The sequence below is a fragment of the Oncorhynchus tshawytscha genome, linkage group LG29 (assembly GCF_018296145.1).
Source record: "Oncorhynchus tshawytscha isolate Ot180627B linkage group LG29, Otsh_v2.0, whole genome shotgun sequence".
Classification (NCBI taxonomy): domain Eukaryota; kingdom Metazoa; phylum Chordata; class Actinopteri; order Salmoniformes; family Salmonidae; genus Oncorhynchus; species Oncorhynchus tshawytscha.
This window is the reverse complement of record NC_056457.1, coordinates 12,901,933-12,908,864: the sequence shown is the minus strand read 5'-3', so window position 1 is coordinate 12,908,864 and position 6,932 is coordinate 12,901,933.

Below are 6,932 nucleotides of genomic sequence, written 5' to 3'. Positions count from 1 at the left end.
CTGTACCCAGCATCTGTCCTTATGTTGTAGGCTATTTCATAGGTAAGGATCCTTGCAGGCAGATTAGCTGTAAAAGTCCTTTATAGGCATATGCATATCTGATCCAGGGGATGAGCTCTATTCCTGGCAGGCTGATCAGATTCCATTGCAGTCTCAGAGGCTGATGTCAGGATGCTGCCTTGTGCGCTATTTCATATGCAAGGCTCCTTGCAGACAGCCTATAAGGCAGCATTATGACTTTTGAATCTGATCAGCCTACCAGGAATAGAGCACACCCAGTCTTGATCACATACATAATGCACTGACTGTTAATATGCCTTCAATGGGCTTTACATATGAAACAGCCTACATAGCAGAATCCTGATTTCTCAGCCTCTGAATGGCTGCTAATGAATCTGATCATGTTCTGAGGCTGAAATTGATTCTGATCAGCCTGTCAGGAATGGAGCTCACCCACTCTGTACATTTAAATAATATCCATAAAACATGACGCGTCCCTTACAATTACACACATATTAGTTATGTGTATAATTGTAAGAGACACTTCATGTTTTATCAGGTAGAACAGAAATCCAGTGGTAGTTCAGGCCTCGTAGGGTAAGATTTGAATACCCCAGGCAGAGACCATGCCCAGAAAGTGGGAAGAAATACCAAGGAAAGTAGCAGTTTTGTAAGGACCTTTCAGGGGTGAATTTAATGAGAAAGTATCAATCCTTTAGCTGAGAGAGAAGGCCCTGACAGCAACACAAAGTAATCTCTACTTTATTAAAAAGACTATTCACATTTGACTCTGTAGAGCCTGTAGTTTTCCATAATAGTATTCTCATAAGAACCAAAGGTAAGAACAATATTAAATTAGAACAAGGAGCAGTGGTATGAATGATGATTGGACTACATGAAATTCCCATCTTCAAGGGCTACTCTCAAGAGAAAATTGTATTTCAAGGACTTCATCTCTGATCATGGTTGAGAAAAAGCTTGTGTGGACAACTTTCACTGCTTCAAATGCAGCTCGAAAGATCATGACAAATAGAGGGCAAGCCAAGAGAAGTAGGTGCCTTTGGCAATTCAACTTTTCACCAGCACCAATAGCTACCAGCTAGTACATGCATCATGTTTAAGTAATCTCTGCAAAGGCAATGTTCTCTTGCAAGACATTTCTAAATGGTCAAATATTGCACTCAGAGACCTACAGTACCAGTCAAAAGTTTGGACACACCTAAGGGTTTTTCTTTATTTTTATTATTTTCTATGTTGTAGAATAATAGTGAGGACATCAAAACTATGAAATAACATATGGAATTATGTAATAACCAAAAAAGTGTTAAACAAATCATAACTTTATATTTGAGATTATTCTCCACCCTTTGCCTTGATGACAGCTTTGCACACTCTTGGCATTCTCTCAACCAGCTTCATGAGGTAGTAACCTGGAATGCATTTCAATTAACAGGTGTGCCTTGTTAAAAGTTAATTTGTGGAATTTCTTTCCTTCTTAAACCTCTCTAGGATATGTGGGACGCTAGCGTCCCATCTGGCCAACATCCAGTGAGGTTGCAGAGCACCAAATTCAATTTCAGAAATGCTCATTATAAAAAATCTGAAAACAAAACATATTTTACATAGGTTTAAAGATTAACTTCCTGTTAAACCAACCACAGTGTCATATTTATAAAATGCTTTTCGGCGAAAGCATACCTAGCGCAAAACATAGCCCGGAACATAGCCCAGTTGACAAATTATTACAAACAGTAACCAGCCAAGCAGAAGCGTTACAAAACTCAGAAATAGAGATAAAATTAATCCCTTACCTTTGATGATCTTCATATGGTGGAAATCAGAAGACATTCATTTACTCAATAAATGTTCCTTTTGTTCGATGAAGTCTCTTTATATCCAAAAACTTCAGTTTTGTTAGCGCCTTTTCTTCAGTAATCCACAGGCTCAAACTCAGTCAAAACAATCAGACAAAAAAATCCAAATTGTATCCGTAAAGTTCATAGAAACATGTCAAACGATGTTTATATTCAAGCCTCAGGTTGTTTTTTAGCCTAAATTATCTATAATATTTCAACCGGACAATAACATTGTCAATATAAAAGGTAAACCAGAAATGCACATGCGCCTGAAAAAACTTTGCGTCACGTTAGGGTCCACTCGTTCAGACTGGTCTTACTCCCTCATTTATAAGAATACAAGCCTGAAACGATATCTAAAGACTGTTTACATCTAGTGGAAGGCATAGGAACTGCAGATGGAGTCCTATGTCAATGGATATTGTAATTGCATTGAATAGAAAACTACAAAACCAAAATAAAACGACTTCCTGAATAGAATTTTCTCAGGTTTTCACCTGCTAAATCAGTTCTGTTATACTCACAGACACTATTTTAACAGTTTTGGAAATAGTAGAGTGTTTTCTATCCACATCTATCTTATATGCATATCATATCTTCTGGGCCGGATTAGCAGGCTGTTTAATTTGGGCATGCTTTTCATCCAAAATTCCGAATGCTGCCCCCTACCCTAGAGAGGTTTTAATGCATTTGAGCCAATCAGTTGTGTTGTGACAAGGTAGGGGTGGTATACAGAAGATTGCCCTATTTGGTTAAAAAAAAGTCCATATTATAGCAAGAAGTGCTCAAATAAGCAAAGAGAAAGGACAGTGCATTATTACTTTAAGACATGAAGGTCAGTCAATCCGGAACATTTCAAGAACTTTAAAAGTTTCTTCAAATGCTCTCTCAAAACCCATCAAGCGCTATGATGAAACTGGCTCTCATGAGGACCGCCACAGGAGAGAAAGACCCAGAGTTGCCTCTGCTGCAGAGGATAAGTTTGTTAGAGTTATCAGCCTCAGAAATCAGTAGTTAACTGCACCTCAGATTGCAGCCCAAATAAATGCTTCACCAGCATAGCTACCACAGCATTCTGAAATGATACACCATCCCATCTGGTTTGCGCTTAGTGGGATTATCATTTGTTTTTCAACAGGACAATGATCCAACACACCTTCAGGCTGTGTAAGGGCTATTTGACTAAGGAGAGTGATGGAGTGCTGCATCAGATGACCTGGCCTCCACAATCACCCGATCTCAACCCAATTGAGATGGTTTGGGATGAGTTGGACTGCAGAGTGAAGGAAAAGAAGCCAACAAGTGTTGTGCTTGTGGGAAGTCCTTCAAGACTGTTGAAAAAGCATTCCTCATTAATAAGCTGGTTGTGGGAATGTGAAGAGTGTGCAAAGCTGTCATAAAGGCAATGGGTGGCTACTTTAACAGTTTGTTGGTTACTACATGATTCCATATGTGTTATTTCAAAGTGTTGATGTCTTCACTTGTATTCTACAATGTAGAAAATTGTACAAATAAAGAAAAGCCCTTGAATGAGTAGGTGTGTCCAAACTTTTGACTGGTACTGTAAGTCAGTGGTACCAAATGTGTTGCAGAATGCAGTTATGAGCCTAAAAAGGGATACAGACATCTGCCTTTCAATTATGGATTATTCAGCCAATTTTATGGAAATTGACGATTACAAACAAACCAGTTTTTAAACAATAAACAGATAATAATTCCACGTTACGCCACTATTTTTTATGTTTTATGGACAGTAAAAAAAAAAAAAATTTAAATCAAGGGAGAATACCAATGTGGACGTTGTGAATGCTTTCACCATTAAGAATCCCCTCCAAGGTATTGGATCCTGATAAGCCTAAAAATAGTAACGTTTGCATGATGTTGTACTACTGCATTTTCTGTCAGATATTACTCCATCTCACATCGTGCTGGGATCAAAGGAGCGGTACTGTACAAGATTGTCTGAGGAACACATAGGAACACATTGCTCTGGGTGTCAGTTTAACAAAGTGTATGCCAAGTCTAGTTACATTTTGATTTAGGGGATAAATATTTTAATGCTTCATGCCATTGACATTTAGCTTCAGACCTTTTTAAGTCTCTGATCAGCCTTATTCAATTTAACGGTCAACTGGTATCTTCTGATACCTCAAGCAGAAGTATAATTTTTTCCTACAATTATGTATCATTATTCAATGCAGACATTTTCATATTCAATCCACATGGCAGACACTGCATTGTGTCAAATGTTCATTAGAATCAATCAAATCCAAAAGTATTCCCCATTCAGACACATTCCTTCTCACCCTGGTTCCTTTTATAAGAGGAATTCCAACCCCAAGCACTGTGCTTCATGCTCTTGCATTGTTCACATTTAATATCTAATAGATGAAGTTCCACTTTTTTCATTAAGCTAAGAGCTTTTTCTATCCATCTACAATCTCATCCATATGCAGATGTCATCTCTGGTCATTACCATTCATTTCAAGCTACATTTCTGAGAACTGGGTGTCACCTTTATGGCTCGGAGTGGAATTTGAGTAATGGCGCTAATACGTTTACATCAGCTCTTCATCCAGATCTCATTACACATATGAACATACAGAAGTGGATATACCACGTTATTATGAGAAGGTGATGATGAATGTAAATATCTCCCTGCTCAATCCCAAACCATGATTGAGACAATCCTACCTGAAAGTTTTCCCATTTGATGACCTTTAATAGTTTTTCTTTAAAGAGGACTGGACTGGCACTGCATTTTCTCAGTCAAACTGCTGTCTCTGGTCTCTCCAATGAAAGCCATCATAATAAAACACCTTTCGACTTTGACACAGTGCTACTATGATGAGATTGGCACTTCGTTTTGAAAGAAGAGCTGAATTGATAACCTGGCTGCAGCAATGGCAGCAACAGACAGATACCATTGACATTGTGAAACCGTTCACGTGTTCATTAAATGGACATCATTACATAAATAAAGGGAGCACTGGGTTAAATTAGCCAGGATATGCAGCATGGGTAATGACAAAAAAAAACTGGAAGGTTAAATGGCCACATGAGCGGAAAGGCATTAGAGGCTAAGGCACTTTAGAAAAATGTCCAAATATTGAATGGTAATGAGGTGTTTGACTTGAAAAGACTTGTGACACATTGTGTCACCTGCCCAGTCTGCTGAATACCATTGTGAGACTCAACTTTAATTAGAATTTTCGGAGAAATTCTGAGACTCCGGCAAAAGGTGCATTTCCAGGCTACGTATGACCAGTAAGACAGTAAAAACAGTTAATAATCAGTTTGAGGCCCTCTTTGAGATAGATAGCCATTGTGAGACTCAACTTTAATTAAGCACCCCCTATCCACATCGACGGGACAGCAGTGGAGAAGGTGGAAAGTTTTAAGTTCCTCGGTGTACACATCACAGACAAACTGAAATTGTCCACCCACACAGACTGTGTGGTGAAGGCGCAGTAGCGCCTCTTCACCCTCAAGAGGCTGAAGAAATGTGGCTTGTCACCTAGAACCCTCACAAACTTTTACAGATGCACTATTGAGCGCATCCTGTTTGGCTGTATTAACGCCTGGTACGGCAGCTGCACCACCCATAACCGCAAGGCTCTCCAGGGGGTGGTTATTCCATTCCTTTACTTAGATTTGTGTGTATTAGGTAGTTGTTGTGGAATTGTTAAATTACATTTGAGATATTGCTGCACTATCGGAACTACTGTAGAAGCACAAGCATTTCGCTAGATTCACAATAACATCTGCTAACCATGTGTATGTAACCAATAAAATTTGATTTGATTAAATTTTTTGAGATGAATATAAACAATCACAACTTTTAAGAGGGCCTTCTCTATCCTGCCCTCTTGCCACAACAAAGGTTTGATTTCAAAATTCCATTGCATCATCTCGAGCGAAACAGCTCCTGTGAGTTCCACATTGACCTTCTTAGACAGAAAACCGTCCAATTAGTTGATGAGGAGGTGGTGGTAGAGAGAGACCTTATCACCTGGATATTGCCTTGAACTAACCGTTACTGCAGCATTCACCCACACAACAGCTCCTAGCAGCAATGTTTTACGCCAAACTAAAGTGACAGTTTCCGTATTTCACATGAATTTGAATTGAATCCCTCAAGCAGATATCAGAACCCCAGGCTTCAATAGGGCACTCGCAGATGTTTTACTTTCTCCTTGAGACATTGTGTCCATCTTTTCATTGCTTTTTTCCCCTTTTACTTTACCACTTACGGTGTATACATGTTGTCTAAAGGGTGTAGTGAAGAGTGCTGTCTGTCCTCTGAGTTGATGACAGGGCAGTGATGAGGCGCTGGATGACTCACCAAAAAGCACAGAGAACTATTACATATGCCGTGTGTGCATGTCTCACATTTCTGATGGGGACTAGCTTGATCTCCCCCTTCTCAAGGGAGGAATTTAAGGGTGAGGCCTCTGAATAGAAGTGAATACTTATATTTCTGAATAGATATTTAAACAAACGGTTAAAGACTGTATTGAAGTTTGCAAAGTTGTCACGGTCTGACCATCGTTCGTATGTGTTTTCCTTGTTTTAGTGTTGGTCAGGACGTGAGCTGGGCTGGCATTCTATGTTGTGTGTCTGGTTTGTCTATTTCTATGTTTGGCCTGATATGGTTCTCAATCAGAGGCAGGTGTTAGTCATTGTCTCTGATTGGGAACCATATTTAGGTAGCCTGTTTTGTGTTGGGTTTTGTGGGTGATTGTCCTTAGTGTCCTTGTTCCTGTCTATGTGTTAGTTTACACAAGTATAGGCTGTTTCGGTTTTTGTTACGTTCTTTGTTTTGTAGTGTTTATAATTGATTCATGTTTTACGTTTGTTTATTAAACATGGATCGAAATCTACACGCTGCATTTTGGTCCGACTCTCCTTCACCACAAGAGAACCGTTACAAAAGTAAAACTACCATATTTGTTTAAGGCTGTTTTATAGTTATAAATTCATAATACAGAACACAAGTGCACAGCTTGTATTTCGTAGAACAATACAAAGGTAATGAAAGGTAGTGTTTACCTGTATATTAACGTACACAGAAAA